The sequence below is a fragment of the Fukomys damarensis genome, unplaced genomic scaffold (genome assembly GCF_012274545.1).
Source record: "Fukomys damarensis isolate Sample0158 unplaced genomic scaffold, DMR_v1.0_HiC HiC_scaffold_26, whole genome shotgun sequence".
Classification (NCBI taxonomy): Eukaryota; Metazoa; Chordata; class Mammalia; order Rodentia; family Bathyergidae; genus Fukomys; species Fukomys damarensis.
In genome coordinates, this window is record NW_022900938.1 from 33,362,843 (window position 1) to 33,381,180 (window position 18,338).

At 37.3% G+C, this 18,338-nt stretch overlaps 1 long non-coding RNA gene across 1 annotated transcript; it reads right to left on the reverse strand.

Moving 5' to 3' along the window:
- Positions 1–1,664: 1,664 nt before the first annotated feature.
- Positions 1,665–17,991, reverse strand: LOC104850078. The gene is made up of 4 exons (XR_776878.2): positions 17,953–17,991; positions 11,058–11,118; positions 5,201–5,294; positions 1,665–1,860 (listed from the first exon to the last, which is right to left on the reverse strand). It is a non-coding gene; the product is annotated as an uncharacterized LOC104850078 (long non-coding RNA).
- Between the last annotated feature and the right edge of the window lie 347 nt (positions 17,992–18,338).

Sequence of the window (18,338 nt, forward strand, 5' to 3'; positions counted from 1 at the left end):
AAGAAACACTAATTATACCATCAGGATCTCAGCACTATATCAACTTTCTACTCACCTAACAGAAGGTGTTTTTATTTATTTATTTATTTATTTATTTATTTATTTATTTATTTATTTATTTATTTATGGGTACCAGGGATGGAAGTTGGGCTTGCAGAAGTAAACACTAATTATACCATCAGGATCTCAGCACTATATCAACTTTCTACTCACCTAACAGAAGGTGTTTTTATTTATTTATTTATTTATTTATTTATTTATTTATTTATTTATTTATTTATTTATGGGTACCAGGGATGGAAGTTGGGTCCTTGCAGAAGGTGTTTTTAATAATGAATACCACCATGTGGCAGAATGAGGTGGAAGGTTTGGATGGGAAATGTCTGCTTTTCATTTGCATCTTCCTTTTTTTTTCTGTATGCCATTATGCAACTATGTTTTCATAAATCTTTGTGACTAAATAAATCGTAAGTCTTAAGACAAGAACATACTTAAGGCTTAAGCAATTTAGCATCTAAATTCTCAAAGACTTTTCCCTCTCCTTCACTCTTGCTTACTGAAGACCTGCTCACACCCCAAGACAACTCATCACACTGCACCCTTTAAAATTTGAAGTGCCTCCATTTTAGTGTCTCATCATGACCTGGTACTCCATTGCTACTTCAATCACCTGAGCTCTTGACTGTCTTCTCTTTTTCAGTCTATTAATGCCACACATATGCACACACACACACACACACACACACACACACACACACACGCGTGCGTGCGAATGATGTTGGTTATTATTTCCTTAGTGATAGGCAAGAAAAATACAAAGAAAGAGACAAATGTGACACATATTCTCATAAAGATATGCCAGTCAGTGGTCAATCACAGCTCCCTGGAGTACATCCCATACCTTTGGGGTGGGAAAATACTTCACCTCTTCTCAAAATCAATGGAACTCATCAAAGCAGATCGACAGATTATGCCTCAAGAAAACTCACTGTAGCTGATGGCCTTGCCAGTTTTACTGTCCCGAGCCCAATCACTTCAAATAAAATTATTAAGCCATGTTCTCAGATCCAAATAATTATCTTTCTTGGCCAAATCTGTCTTCTTTTCTCTCTCATCCATCCTCAAGAACCCTTTCCTCTTTAGATTTCGCCTATGTCTTTTTCATCCTGGAGGGGACTGTGTGCCAGTCCTCATTTCCCTGTGCCTGGTCTCTGAACAGCTGATACTTAAAAGCAGTGAAAACCTTCCCCCATGTGATAAATATCATTTTCAACTAACTGAGTGGCAGTGGGTGAGACACAGGAAGTGTGGAGAAAGCTGCTGAAAGCCACATATTCTGTGGGTTAGTGGATTAACAAGCAATGATGGGAGAACAAAAGATAATGCAAATTGCATAAATGCAGAGGGGTCCCTCAATGTAGGATAAATTGTAAAAGATGCATATTTTCAAAAAAAATGGACAAGTTTAATGAAGAAGATAGTTGGTTTATATGCAGTAAATGGCATCTTTAGAAAAACAAAAATAAATCATTTTTGAATGGAATACTTTATCAAAATTTAAATCATCATACTGTTATTTCATTGATCTTTGCACTATCTTTTAAAAACAGCATAAGAAGCTCCACCTTAAAAGACCCTATTCTTGGAATATTTATTTTTTCTGTTCAATTGGTATGGACACAAGTGACAAGCCCCTCTTGCAGACACTCTCTGCTCTGAGCCATGGCCTTATGTCAGTTTCTTGAGATTTGTGGTAGGAGTGGTTCTCTGACACAGTCTGCAGTTGTCCGCATGATCACACTGATGCCTGAAAATATCTGGCTCCAATGGTACCCACACCTGGTTGCCAGTTTTGATTCACTGAAAGGAGAAATAGAGAACAGAAGCTAAAATTTGGAGAAGCAAACAGTGAGGAAACATGCTAAATTTCTTAAGTTTCCTTTGAGGGGGAAGTTGGGGGCGTCAGGCTCTGCAGGACCACCCAGCACTGCAAAACCTTCCCTGCAGGGTTGCAATCTGGAAGTGCAATTCCACACTTCACCCTAACCCAGGTCTGAACTACTACTCAGGGCAAGGGTCACAGCTTCCCATTCGCACTTGCATTCTCTGATTTGCAATCTTACCCACAGCCTCCGTGTTGTCATTCAATTCAGAGAAAGCCTTTCAACAAGGCCACAGAGGTCATGGAGATGACTTGAAGCTCAGGGGAACGTGGAGTTTCCCATTTCCTGACTTAACATCTGCCACTCAGTTTGAAGCTTTCTTTCTTCCTCTTAAAGAAGAAACATTATTGAATAGCCGAGGGCTAGGGGTAGTGAAAAATCTCATTACTTTTTCCTCTGCTGTCTTCTCTCAGGATGCATTTCCTAGTCAATATTCTTGCAACAAATCATTTTTAATTTGAAAGTCACACTCCACCATAAAAATGTACACAAGTATTATGAAGCTAGGCAGGGAAATGCTACGCTCAGCACATTGTAAATACAAGAACTGTTTCTCTAATGCAAGAGGAATAAATTATCAATTTATCTTCCTGTGACTGTCTCATCTGGTTATAAATGATAGCAGAGCTTTAACTAAATACAAATATTGAAGTTCATTAAACAACTAAGATTTCATGCAAAAAGAAAAATAAAGCAACTGAAGCCTGAGTTTTTTGTCACATCTAGTAAATATACACAGGGCAAAAAATGTTTTACATTAAATAAGATCATATTTAAATGCTACTTGAAAGTTGATTGAAACAAGAAAGTAAACACAAAGATGAATAAAGATGAAAATGACTTTTGACTTTTTCTACTTTAGTGCAAACTGGAAAGAAAATAGTTATTTGTTCCCCAAATAATTGCTAAGATTCTGCAAGTGATATTTGGATGTCACTTATAGTCTACATTACAAAGATTCAGAGGTAATTTTGTTTTTTTCCCTTAGATTTAGGGAAGCCAACCTTGGGTCAGCTCACACAGGGGGATCAGTGTCTTCCATTTTTTAATATGGCTGTCGATGTGTGTAAGTGTATACATTTATGTGATGGTTGGGTGTATATAAATAACAAAACACTTTTGAATTTTCATTTCATTTACTTGTATATAGTTTAAGGTTTTAAAATTAGGTGTATATTGCCAGGTAAACTAAAATATTAACATAATGTCTCTGCTTATGGTTTTAGAATTAGAACTTGGGAGAAATCTTAGAGATTCTCCCTTCCTGCCCTATATTTACCAATCAGCCAACCAAGAGCTAGAGAAAACCAATGATTTTCATGCAGTCTACACTACAGGAATCAAGCAATCCCTTCACACTGCAACTTTCATAGTGTTGTTTTTCCTTTTGGTATTGTTGTTGTTTCTACTTAACTTTTCAATATTTTTAATAAAAAGTGAAGTATAAGAGTAAAACTAAGTAGAATCCATATAAGAGAAAATCCCATTACTACACACTTGCTGCAATAAAGTTACAGATTCTTTGCCCTCAGGTAGACACGGCAGTGACCAAGCTTTCATAGAACAAACACAACATGATTCAGAGAGATATACATTGCAATTCACTTTGAACATATTAAAGATGTTCTATTTGTACAGAGTAGAAGGTTACCAAACCCCTGGAGGTAGCGCCTTGACGATAGTTGAGAATCTCAGGTGAGTTATTGAGTTGTGACCATTTTGAGTCTCAGATTTCTTGTCAATAAAATAAAATAAAATAATTGGACTAGAAAATGCCATGTGAGTTATTTGCTTTAGGCCTTTACAGAGGCTGTAAAATCAACCAGCAAGTATCAGTTACAGCTGGGGAAGAAAATCTAAAAAATTACAGGCAGAAAAACAGACCTGAGTGTCAAGTACAGGGAACGGGGCAAAGCTATAAAGAGGCAACAAGCAAGATGTGAAATGGATGCAAGAAAGAGGTTTAAGAGAAAGAACAGAAGTTCTGACTTTGTGCTGGATGGTAAAGAGGGTTGATAACAATCATACTTATTCCATCATTTGTAAAACCTCTGGCCAAGGCAGACTTTAACAAAGCCACCTTGTGCAAAGTAAAAGTATTTATCACCTCCATTGTATCACCTCCACTGATATGCACATAACATAAAAGGGATGACTGAAAAATATGACATTTCAATTTTTAAAAGAACCTCTCATAGTTAAAAAAAATGTGGCCAAGAAAATGGGGGTAATTGCACAGAAGGGACAGGGAATGTTTTGAGGGAGATTAATGGAAATGTGTATTTTATTATAATGAATTATTTTATTTAAACATACACGTATATTTTGTCATCACCCTTCCATAATAAAATATTTACAACAATTTCTGTCAAACAAAAACATTATGGAGTGTTCTCATCTATCTTCTTCATTGGATATGGCAACTTCTAGATCTTCCCAAAAGTCAAAGTGACCATGAAAAGTAAACATTATCAACAGATTCAGGATATCAAGGCAGCCACAACTCATAAACTCCTTCAGAAAATGATAAGAATGACGTGGTAAGTATGTTCAAAGTGAGAGGAAGGAGGCCATGAATTTATCTCAGTGGTTCTGCTTCCTGCCTTGCAAGGGCAAGGACCCCAGCTCCATCCCTGGTACAAACAAACAAACAAACAAAAAGCAAAGTGAGGGGGAGTATTTTAAGGGGGGTTAATGGCAATGTGTCTTACTATAATAATTTTTCTTATAGTGTAAACACTATGTTTTGATTAACCTTGTATTCTTCCTAGGTCTTTGGTCATTTGTGTACTGGCAATACAGCATTTTTCCATGTGGATCTTTTTTGCCTTCCTCAATTGGATTACAAACAATTTATAAATAAAGGCCATGTTTTTTAGGGTGCCTAATAAACCTATTTTATAACAAGCACTTGAGTATTTCTTCATAGATTACTAAATGAATGAATAAAAGCATTACTATTAAAAGATATTATTTACTTATCTATCAATGAAAAATCCAATCATATATTTGTTGCATACCAATTAGTCAACTACTGGTTTACATGACATGAAAGGGAATAAAGAAATAAATCAGGAAAAAAATTTCCTAAGGATCTCCTTCTGTATGGAATAGTGAAGTAAATGGATCATTATAATCCATGTGACTAGTGCCATAATCAGAAGCAATAGGAGCTGAAAACAGGGAATTGTTCCCTGGAGAGTCCAGATGTTGTTGTTAGTCAAGGTTTCAAGGAGGAGAGATTTAATTTGACTCACGCTTTCAGGAATTCAGTCCATGGTAAGCTGGCTCCAAGACAGAAATACCATGGTGAAAATGTGTTACAGAACAAAGACACTTAGGTCGTGGTAGCTGTGAAGGAAAGCAGAACAGTGTCAGAGAGGAATGGGTGAGGGATAGTACCCTAGATCACTTCCATGACCCACCCAGACACGCCCAAAGGTGTATTTTAAGTAATTTCCTAAGTGTTTCTTAATCCAGTGAAGTTGACATATCAGCATTAACAGTCACAGCCTCTATCCAGATTCCTATATTTAAACATTGAAGAAGGAAGTTAGAAAATCAGTATAGGCCAGACGGAGGAGGGGCTTAGATGCAACAACAAGAAGTTAAACATCATCTCACAGAGTAATTTAATCTTAGACTCTGACTTTTATAGACCAGCAAGATTCAAAGACATTTTAAGATGAATAAGTGTTTCTTTTCTCAAACGAGTAATTTTTTAAAATTTACATTTACAAATATCAGTATTTCATAAAGGAAAAGAAGTTCTCAAAATATCAAAAAGTAGGATGGACATAGCCCAGGGGAGAGGCAGTCCCTTAAGTGTGTAAATTTATGCCTATAAAACAATTCCAATGATAATTTTCAATTCTTATGCAGCTTTTATATATTAAAACAGTTATCACAGATAGTGCTCATTTCATGAATTTGATTCTGAGAATCTCAGATGTAGCCAATGGGAAAACCAATGAAAGATTTCAAGTAAGAGAATTATACAAACTTTTTTCATAAATAAAAATGACTCTTACATGTCTATGTCATATAATCATCTCCTTCATTGTCTTAACGGTACAGGGATTAGAATGTCAAAAGGGTCTAAAGCATGTGGTGGTCATTATATTGGGAGCAGCAGAATCAAGGGACATCCAATGTAGCTTCAGGTTTCACATACACTACTAAATTTCATCACTGAGATAGAGAAAAGCAGCACAGAAAACCAATTAGACCCTTCAGAGAATGCTGTACTCAAGACAATATGAAAATCAGTAGACAATTTAAAATTTTAAACAATTTTAGACTTTAATTTGAATAAATGTATTCATGGATCAACTTGATTTTTTTTTTTTTGTATTGGGGATTGAACTCAGGACCTTGTCCTTATATGGCAGGCAGCCACACCACTGAGCTAAATCCCTGGCCCATCAACTTGATTTTTTTTTTTTATTGGTTTGTTCATTTATACCCTGTTAATTCCACAGAGGGGTGCAAGTAGCATACTTCAAGCAACCTTGTGTTTTCATGATTAATGGTGACATATAACTCCAAATCAGAGAAATGTTAAGTGATGGATGAAATTCTAAAACTGCAAGTTCAGTCCATTTGGAATTCACATCAAAATGTACAAAGGCATATCCCCAGCTCATGCTGAAACTGCTAAATTGGGCAATAAATCTCATGAGAGTTTAGCACATGAAATCTCTGGTATTTCCTGCTTTTAATTTGTCCAGAAATATTTCCAGGATAGCTTTTCTTATCATATTTCAGAACATGCTCTTGTAAAGTACAGATTCATAGAAAAGACTGGTTTTGTGTTGGTTCATACGTGGATCAAGATCAGTTCTTACACTACTGAAACCAGTTCAAATGGTTAACTGTTCACAAATATCACAGAGCCACTTGGTAAGATATTCTTTCAAAAAAGAAAACAAAACATCCAAAATTGTAGCAATTAGCTGAAATTCACAGAGCCAGAGAAACACCACCATTTTCAGTTGAAAGAACTGAGATTATTCTCCAAAGCCACCAAGATCTTTATATTCAGCATATAATAATGTTTTGTCTTTGAAAAATCTTTCCCTGCTTCCATTTTTCTTTCCTTCTTTTAAATAGCTAAACTCTAAAAATTCATTGACCCTGCAATGGATACATCAAAGAAAGAAGTGTTCATTTTTCTTAGTTAATGGTTTGTTCCTTTAAACAGAAATATCAGTAATCTGGAAGCATGCAAAGAGAAATGAGAAATAAAGAACTTCAGAATTTATGATGATAATTTATGATGCTTAAATAATGGAGACAGCAAACCCCATAATATGGGGCAAGTTGTTCTAGTTTATTTCCTATTCTATATAAATCTTATACCACCTCTTGTTGGTAAACAGTAAGTTCAAGCTTTACAGAGAAATAAGGAATTAGTGAACCTCAGATGGGAAATTTCATGTTTTGAGGTTGCTGAAACTTATACAATTTGGAGACCACTTATAAGAGGTGATTGTAAAATATGGTGAATATTACAGAAAAGACACAATATCATTAATTTCCCCCTTATTATAATCCCCCTCCCTTCAAACACACTTATTTCATCATCTTGCCACTTTCTGAAGCAGTTCTGTAAGTTTTTTTGGGAGTTTCTTTGCAGGGCCTGAACAAAAATAGAGTGAACGTTCTGCTGAATTCCACCCAAAGGAAAGGCAGACTCATAAAAACATTACTGTGTGTCCTCATTCACCTTATTCTTCAGATTTGGCACCATGTAACTTCTGGCTGTTTTCTGAAGACAAACAGACCATGAAAGGTAAAACTTTTAAATTTATTTAGGATAACAAGGCAGCCGCAACAATGCAACTAAAGACATGAAAAAAGTACTTTCAGAACTGCTTCAGAAAGTGACAAGAACCATGGGATGTGTGTTTAGAGTGGGAGGAAGTGCTTTGAGGGGATTAATTGCAGTCTGTTTTTTACTGTAGCAATGTTTTATTTAAACACACATTATATTTTATCACACTTTGTGTAAGAGAAAGAATACAAAATTACAATAACAACATTAAGTACAAATTGCATATATTTTAGAATGAAAATCAAAAGAAAATTTTTTTCTTTCTTTTTTTTTTTTTTTTTTGGTACTGGGGATCAAACTTGGGTCCTTGATGCTTGTGAGGAAGGCCCCCGAATCACTGAGCTAAATCCCTAGCCCTCACAAGAAAGTTTTGAAGGCTTGGAGATTTCTCCTAAGACCTCTCACCAGAATGCTGGAATGAAGTGTTTATAAATTGCACAATGACTTTCCTCCCATCTGAAATACAACCAGCAGCTTCCACATTACCATTGCACCTGCAAGGGAAAGGCCTTTACTTACGAAGAAATCTTTAGGAATAATATAAGCATGTCAATTAGCTTTCTGATAGTGTAATAAATACAGGAAGTGATCAACTTACAAAAAGAAAAATTGGATTTAGGCTCATAATTTTGAACATTCCAGTACATGTTTAATTGCCCACATTCCTTTAGGCCCTGTGGTGAAGTAGCACATCATGGAGAAAGTAAATGGCAGAGCAAAACTTGATCACCTTATGAGCACAAAGTGAAAAAGCAAATAAGAAAGATTCCCCCCTTTGATAGCATTTCTCCAATGACCTAAACCTCCCAGCAAGCCACACCTCTTAAAGTTTAACTGCCTCCCAAAGCACCAAATTGGACACCACGCTTTTTAACACTTAAGATGCAAATCATAGCAATAAGAGGTCAGGAGTTCCTACAAAATTTTACAGATCTTAGAATTTGGAAGTGAGCCAAACTTCTTGACTTTAGAAGATTGACACTGATGCATCTTCAAAATTTTATGAGACTAGTATCAATTCTAAGAGAAAAGATGGTGGGAAAGATCTCCGGACATACAATTAATGGCCACCAAAGTGGTAAAACAAAGATGGATTGCCTCCTCTACCAATTTGTTAAACACTTTTTTGTTTTGTTTTGTTTTTTGCTTATATAGCTAGTGAGGGCCAGATTTTCTATTAGCATGATGAAAAAAATCAACAATTTCCTTACATCTTGAAAATATGGTTTTAGCATGAAAGTCCAGGTGTGACTTTAATTTTAAAACACATCCAAATTTTACTTCAAAGAAGCTTGATGATTTTAAAATCTAAAGACAATCATTCTTCAACCAAAGTTATATATTTTGTGATGATTTCCCCTAACTCATAACTGGCTTGTAGTTAGTTATTTTTACATAACAAGTCTCTTCATTTAGTTACTTTGGAATATGTTTAACAAAACATTTGTTTCAGCCAGGGATTTAGCTCAGCGGTTCGGGGGCCTGCCTTGCAAGCACAAGGACCCGAGTTCAATCCCCGGTACAAAAACAAAAAACAAACAAACAAGAACAAAAAACATTTGTTTTGGAAGCTGGACCAAGAAGCATGGCAATTTCTGAGGATATAAAAGATAGTCAAGAGGAGTAAGAGATACAAATCATTGTAGCCTTGCCAAAAAAAGAAGTTAGATTTTGGAATTATGCTTATTCATTTATTTATACATTGGTGGGGATTTAACATTGATTAAATGAAGTAAAAGAAAAGTCTTGCCAGTGAGAGTTCCTTGTCTTTATAAATATTTGCATTCAAGCATTTTCTTTGTGCAACACTTAACCAAAATAGAAAGAAGCTTGCCTGACTCTACAATTGCTACACACACACAGGCGTGCGTGTGCACACACACACACACAATCTTGGAAGACTATTATGACATAAGATTCTGTTCTTATAACACTATAAGGTGACCAACTATCCTACTTTTCTGAGACTCTCCTATTTTCATCAATGAAATCCTGCATTCTAGGCAACCCCTCAGTCCTAGGCAACCCAAAATAGGTGGTCATCCTACTTACTTGACAACACAGATGTGTTATAAAAACAAGTCCTTGCTTCTACTAAATATCAAGAGTTCAGATTTTAGCTGAATTCTTAACTGGAAATTTTCAAGCTCTTAAAAATGTATGACTTGTTGAAATGATAGGCTAATTTTGGTGTGTGTATATACAATATTCTGATCAGAGGTTCATCAGATATTTAATATTGTTTACCTTAAGAAGATCAGGTAAATTCTAGCAATGGAAGACTGCCTTAAAAAAATGTGCTCAAATAAAGAAGATGTGGTTTTTCTATAAAATGGAATACTATTCAGCCATAAAGAATGAGAAATTAGAGTCTTTCATGGGAAAATGGATGCATACTGAGGATATACTCCTAAGTGAAATAAATAAGTCACACATGTATAAATGCTAAATAGTTTATCTGGTGTGAAAAACTATAGTGGTATATATAAGATCCTAATGATATAATCGACAATGTGAATTAGGAAGAAAAGGGCTAAAGGTGTAGGGGAAATGGGAAGGGTAAGGGAAAGGTAATAAGGGAAAAGAAAAAATTGAGAAAGTGAAAAAATGGAAATAAAGTATTTGTAAATAGGGAAGGGAGGAGGGGGTGAAGGGAGGGCAGGGATAAGGAGGAAAAAATGAGAACCAAGACCTGTCATGTAAAGATATAAGATCCCAATAATGAATGTAACTATACTGTATACCTAAAATGTACCAATAAACTCAATGAGAAAAAAAAAGTGTGCCCTATTTCCTATTCTAAATATCCTAATTGTTTTGCTTCATTGCACTTTGGGTGAGTGCACTAAGGAGACCATCAGTTACTAGAGCTACCAAGATGTTTGTCACTGTAAGGATGTTGACAAGGACCTTGTTTATTATGAATGCAATCTCTTATAAGAAGTCTTGGAGAAAAATTTGTCTTGTTTTGCTTTCAAAATTCATTTTATTCTTCTAAGTTTGCCTTTTTCTTACAGACAACTCACCACATTTCCCATTCCTACTTCTAGACATCTTAAAAACAAATATCTGATATGTCCATAGACCATATGTAGCACTTTATTGTACAAGTTTTTTGTTTGGAAAGTATTTCTCACTAGTCATATTTCTCTTATTTGTTATTCTATCTTTTAGGAATTAGGTTTTGGTTGTAAGCACTGGAAACTCCCCAAGTGAGTGTTTCAACAGGTTAAGACTCATTTTGCTCACATAACAGGAGAGGAAACTTTTTTACCCACCATTTAGTTTCTTGCTCTCAAGATGGTTGTTTTACTTCAGTACTGATTTCTCACTCCAGAACTGAAAGGAAGGAGAACAAATGTCCAAAGTCAGGCACCATTTCTGCTAATCTCCTTCAGCCAGAACATCAGCATATGAGCAACACTACTTGGAAGGGACAACGGGAAATGTAAACTTGTTTATACTAGGTCCACTGCTGCCTGGACAAAGCCAGGGGTTGATTGATAGAAAAAGGAGGAGAATGAGAGCCTTCAGTGACCACCACAATTATCTTCTAGTGCTGTATGGTATTTTCATAAACTATATTATGTCTCTTTTGGAGTATGCAGACAGGGTCAAAAGCACAAATTAAATACAGCAAATTACAATAGGGCTGCTGGAAAAGAGTATCAGAAGGTTTCTGACTGACATAATTTAAACTTAGGTGTGCAGTTCAATTCCTGACTATCCTGCCTTCCAAAGCAAAAAAATCTCAAAGTTACTCCATTTTGAAAAAAAATCATTAAGTGTGGTTCCTGCTCTGTTACCTACCAGAGAAAAATTCCATTCTTTGGTACTGGGGATTGAACTCAGGCCCTTGCTGCTTGCAAGGCAGGCACCGGAATCACTGAGCTAAATCGCCACCTTTTTTGTTTTTTGTTTTTTTGAGACAGGGTCTCACAATGTAGTTGAGACTGACGTGGAACTCACTATGTAGCCCAGGCTGATCTTGAACTCATAGTGATCCTCCTGTCTCTGCCTCCTGAGTGCTGAGATTACAGGCATGCACCACCACGCTGGCAAAAAAATTCCATTCTTTATTCATGTTATGTGTCTGCCTTCTGCCTGGCACTAGTCTGGGCTTAGTTAAGTGTAGTTAACTGAGAGCTCCAAGAAGCAACTCCACAATTGTGATGGTGTTTGACAAGTGCCATGGAAGGTACTATGCATGGCACCATGGGATTGTGGAGAAGTGGCCACAACCTGCCAGGAGGGAAAAGGACAGAGACTTTCTAAGGGCAGTAGCACTTGACCTTGAGGAAGAGCTGGATTAGCACATGGAAGACTGTGCATAAGTGGACAGGTTGCAACTGTCCCTTAAATATGCCTGATGGAGCAAAGCAGGAGATAAAAGTGAAGGGTTCCTGACACCAAAAGACATGATGAATGAAGGAATCTGGGTTTTACACCCCCGACAATGGGAGAATACCAAAGATCTTTTTCTTTGTTCTTATACAGAAGAGTCACATCTATATATCTGAATATCAAAGACCACTTTGTAGGGCACTGCATGGATTTGAGGGAGGAAGGAAGAAGTCTTGGGAGGCTGTTGCAATGGTCCAAATAAGAGAGACTGAACTAGAGCAGTGTCTCTTGGTACAGAAGGAGGGGACAGATTTGAAAGATGTTAGGTTTGTAGACTTGTGAAAATTTGATGACTGATAGGTCACATTGAACAAGTATTACCAGGAGCTTAAAGTGACCCTATCTCCCCTTTATGACTTTCTAAAATAGGTATTTTAGTCAAAGGTTAACCTTGCCAGGAGAAAGAATTCAAGGTTAAGAGCTAAAGTCATGCTGACTTGACATGTACCTCTTATCACAAGTAGCTGGAGCACAAGAGAAAGGCAGATAACCTGAGTCAAAAAGATCATTACCATAAATATCCTGGAAGACTTGTACACCCAGAAGGCATGAATATATATACCATGAAATAACAATGAGTATGAGTTACATGAAACACTTGACACAGATTTCACTTTAACTTGATCTTAAACACCCAGCAGAAAAGAATAACCAAAAGAGGTATAAAAACACCATAGTAATAAAGCTAGATATAAAAAGGGGCTACAGTCACTGACCCTTCTGGCAGTTTCCAGCTCTACCAGTAGCTGACCGTGGTTATTGATCATTAGGGAAAAACTATTGTAAAATCTATAAGAGCTCAGCTAGAGTTTTGTATTTCTTAGTGAAGTTTATTCTTCAAATTTTATCTTGTCTTACAGCGCAAACTAGAGAGACTTATGACAAAGTATCAGACTTATAGATAATATCTATCAATGAAAGACTGTAAGATCAGCAAGTTCAATCACTATTTCAATTTCTAAGTACGACTTTCTCCCCAACCTGTCCTTTCATTCTAGTGTGCTCATGCTTAGATTATGCATACTCTAATTTCTTAAAAGTTTTGTTTATTCTTGCCTAGAGACTGCCAAACTCCAAACAGTCAGACAAATGGATCCCATAACAAATGTGCTAGACTTCTTTTACTGGGATCCATCAGATCAACCTTGCAAACAGCTCATAACCACTAAACTAAACAATATGATTTCTATGTTGTATTCTAAAGTCCCCTGGACCTTCTCCTTATCCCCTTTATGGGATATATTCATAGCAATTCTGCTGACCTTATAATTTGGCCCATGTAGTTTTAACTGTTTCTTAGGCTTTGTCTCCTTCAGACATAAAAGCTGTGCAGCTACGAAGATGACAATGCCTAGTGTATCAAAGGCCTTAGACAGACCCTCTGTAGAGTAACCCTCACTGCTGATCACAACTACAACCCTCTTCAGCTGGAAACAGTCAGAGCTGTCTTCACCCTTTGCCCTCTCACAGCAGTTAGGGGTACTTCTTCAGAGCAGGAACTATTGTAGATAGGTAAGTTAATTAGATATCTTGTAGGCATTTGGACAGGGCTGCCCTCAAGGAGCCAACATGAAGACAGTCAAGGCACAGTCACTGAAGGCCAGAATTGTGCTTCTTTTGTGCCTCCCCTGGGGATATAGCAGTAAATAGGTATCACCTGGGTTGGGGGCCAAGGTCTTAGGAAATGTACCTAACTCCGACCTTACTTAAAATTTCTTATATGCTATGTGACTTACCCCCTATTTGACCCCCATTTAATCAATATTACCTGGGTGACTGTACTGATAATCTTACTTGTTGGCCATGGTTTTGCCCCACCTCATGCCCACCTTGTAATTTCCATTGAGTCTTATAGTTTTTTTCCCACTTTGTACCCACCTCACCACATGGCTTGGCTGTATAAAACATCTTTGAGAAGTAGGGTGAGTGGCCAATCCACTTTGCGGTCCCCCTTCTGTCTCTCAGACAGAAGCTTTCTCTCAATAAATTTATCCCACTCAAAAAAAAAAAGTGGCTGAAGTCAGATGGCTGTGGAGGAAATCTCAAGGATTTAAGACCATTTAGGGGAGAGATGCTTTCTGTTTTTGTCATGTTGGAATCAGCTCTGGAATGCCCATGGAGAGTTGCCTTGAGGTAGACAGAATTCTATTTCCTTCTGATTTCTTCAGGAATCTCCCATGGCAATTATCCCCTTTCCCTTCTTTATTTCCATCCTTACCTGCTCTGTCACCTCCATCCCAGCAGCCTGGAGCCATGTTTCCCAATGTGATTTCCATCCTCACCTCCAGCTTAACTGCAGGCAAGGCCCATCTGCACCCTCTGGGCTCCAGCCACACTGCACTTCCCATTGGTCCTGGATATTTGCCATGCTTTCATTGACCTCTGGACTTTGCATAGGTTTTTACACTGTCTGAATGTTCTCTTCGCAGCATTCTTTTTCACTTAACTCCTTTTACCTCCTCCCCAAACCCATAGACAGCCTCTGTTTCACATTCCAAGAACACCTAATACTTCGCAATTTTGTCTGATGAAAATGGTTTACATAATTACTTATGATTATTTGTTTAATGCCTGTTGTTCACAATGGACTTTGCTCCATGAGGGCAAGGGCTCTGCTTTGCAAAGACCCTAGCTATAGCACTCAGTATACATTTACCCATGAAGTGAAGATTCACAAATCTTTCCCATGTTAAAAAATGAACATAACTTCTTTCCAATCCTATATTCATCATTTGCCTCTGCCCTCCTCTGTCCACCATCAAGCATCTTGAAAGATGTTATAGTGTTGCCCTATGGGCTGTGTAAATCTTGCAGACTGGGAGCTATGCAGAGAAGGCAAGCATAGATCAGGCAAAGATGAAAAGGTACAGGCCTGGGCATGCTCTTGCAAAAAGTATTCTACATAGTCACTACACGGTCACTATAGTTATGGTATTTTCTACTGTTTATCTTTACCCCACAGCAGTTTGACTCCATGTCACTGTTCCACTACTGGATTTGCTTGGGCAAATGCATCTGTTCAACTTATTGTGAAATTTAATATTTGGATTTCAATTATTTAGCTGACCCCTCTGAAACATTTAACACAGTTGTCCTTCTGTTCCTTTGTTGGATTTCTTTAACACCACCTCTTCCTGGATCCTTCCCTCTCTGATTATCTCTTCTCTGTTGCTTCACTAACTTTATTCCTTTGGACATCTAAATGTCAAGTTCTGTTCCACATCTTCTTAGTTTATCACCGGACACGGGAGCAATCTTATACAAAACCACATCAACATTTTGGCTGCTATCCATAAAATTTCCTAAAGGAAGCTCTGCTTCTTCACATGAAAAATGAGCTGACATAAGGGAATTGTGGGGGATGAGATGAAAAAGCTTCAGTTTAGATATAGAGTAGTTTGGGGGCCGGAGATGATTTGGCTTAGTGGTTCTGCCACCTGCTTCGCAAGCACAAGGGCCCGAGTTCAATCCCTGGTGCCAAAAAATATATATAAATAAATAAATATATAGATAGATAGAGAGAGAGAGAGAGAGAGAAGTTTGCATTGGTGTAAGATTTGCCTGATAGTCTCTACTTCTTGGAAAGGCAGTAGGTGGTCTTCTTCTGAAATTGAGAGTGACAAAAGAGGAGTAATAAGAAGGATAAAGAGATAGAGACTGGGAATAACTCTGACACTGTCGAACTATGAGGTTATAGGGGCCACCATTGAGCTGGAAGAGCTTTTAGCTATTCCTAAGAGCTAGCTTGGATTGCCTCAGGGGATGACAATGGCTGAACCAGGCAAGGGTTGAGGATTTCATAGGAAAACGAGGTAAAAAGAAATATCGGTTCTGGAGAAAGAACAGATGAGGATATAGAAGGTAGATACTGAGTTGCAGGGGGATAAAGAGGAATTAGGAAGGGACTCACAGGCTGGGAGAAAATTAGAGATCAAGAAATGCCTAACTCGTGCCAACCTCAGTGTTTTTCCTAAAGGAATTTATCTATAAATAAATAAATAGATAAATAAATAAAAAGGGCTGGGGATGTAGCTCAGCAGTACCACGCCTGCCTCACAAGCACAAGGTCCCAAGTTCAATTCCCCAGTAGTAGAGGGGTGCTTTCCTCCCTTTCTGATTTTGGCTTTCTCTGCACTTCTTTTTGCCTTCATCATATACCAGAATCTTATGAAAAATCATATTATAAGCACCGGTTTAGAGTCACACAAGTCTGGCTCCCCTTATTGCATGACCTTTAGAAAATTTCTAACCTCTCTAGGCCTAACTTTTCTCAACTAGAAAAGGATAATAAAGGTTTTTCACTCATACAGACAGTGTGAGAATTAAATCTACATGTACAAAGCTCAGCACTGAATTCTTACATAGTAAATGCTCAGTAAATGATAGTTATTATTACTAACATTTGGAGTCACTGGTATTTGCGAAGGATTGCCTTCCACACATGAAATGTTTTAAACAACATTTCACTATAAATTGTAGACTCTGATGGGGATTTTTCCACCCTGGGCATACATCCTGTGCTGAATTAACAGAAGACTTGAAATGATTGTGACTCATTGTACCAGGTCTGATTCTTTAAGACCCAGCTGGGCTTTTATTACAACCTAGGGACGCAGAAAACTTGAGATTTACAAACTAGTAGAGAGAGAACCAACTTTAGTCTGAAAGCATCCTTCCTTGCCAGGGGGTGACAATGTACACTCTTCATTTGTCAAATTAATGTCCTTGGCCCCCTGGCGTCACTTCAGTGTGCCTTAAATTGGAGTTTGAGGTGGTTAAAATTTTTCTTGAGCTAACTGTTTTTGTCAATCACTGGAACCAAGCCATTTCTGAATCTGCTGAATCAGCATGACACTGTATTCAGCTATCATTCTTTATACCTGTGAGCGGGAAGGCAATTACTAGGTTGAACTTTACAGTCAGACAGATCTAGTGTCTAATTCTGGTTAGGCCATTTACTGGTTGTGATTTAAAGCAATTTAATTAACTTTTGTAAGCCTCTAGGTACTCATCTGTGAAATGGGCTGATAATGAGAGTGCCTATTTGTAGGGAGTTGGAATAACTACTAGAGGATATATAGTGCCTGCCACACAGTACTCTAAAATGTTGGCTAATTACTTATGTTTAATATTTTAATGTTTCATTTACATTGTTTTATCCAATTAAGTGAAAGAACAGTTGCCGAAGAAAATTTAGATTAGATGTGTGATTAGTCTTACCAAAAAAAGAATTAGATGTCTTATCTCTCAAACTAAAGACTTCAGTAGTTTCAAATTATAGTGCCTGCCACACAGTACTCTAAAATGTTGGCTAATTACTTATGTTTAATATTTTAATGTTTCATTTACATTGTTTTATCCAATTAAGTGAAAGAACAGTTGCCGAAGAAAATTTAGATTAGATGTGTGATTAGTCTTACCAAAAAAAGAATTAGATGTCTTATCTCTCAAACTAAAGACTTCAGTAGTTTCAAATGACTTAAATCACCTTCAATATATGAGTGAATCATCAAAATATAGAACATTCATTTTTAAAAATGGTACATGAATAAAATGTGAAAATGTCACTCTATGATATTTCAGACACAGATCAGGCAGTGCCATTTTCACAAAGCAATCCGAGCAGTCTTGGTTATGGTTATGGTGGTCATGGTGGTTGCTGCCGTGGTGTTGGTAAATCCTGTGCCTGCCCCACCATCTTTACAAAGACAATACAGAACCGTGAGTTTGGATAAGAATCGCGGGAACAAGTCAGCTCTGTCTTTGCACCTGGGGAGAAACCCTTTAACTTCATTTCACTTCAGCTTAGATGTCTGCTCTCCAGTACTGGAGAGCTCAGCGCTGTCTCTGAAGTCCTTCAGCGGCTCTTTTTGGAGCACAGCAACAGGTTCCCAGTTCATCTTTCCAGCCTGGGCCTGAAAATTGACAGAATTTTAAAACACGAAGGGATATTCTGACGCATCTACCATTGTTGCTCAATAATTCTCAAGGACAGGCTTTTCTGCCTTGTATTAGTCTTTAAAAAAAATACTGCTCATCTTTGTTCTTTCTTCAGGAAGAGATGGGTGCAATGCGGGTGCGGATCAAGGGTGGGTGTTATAACGCCAGCCCCTCATGCTGAGTATTCTTAGAAATCTCAACTCACAGTTCCTTTT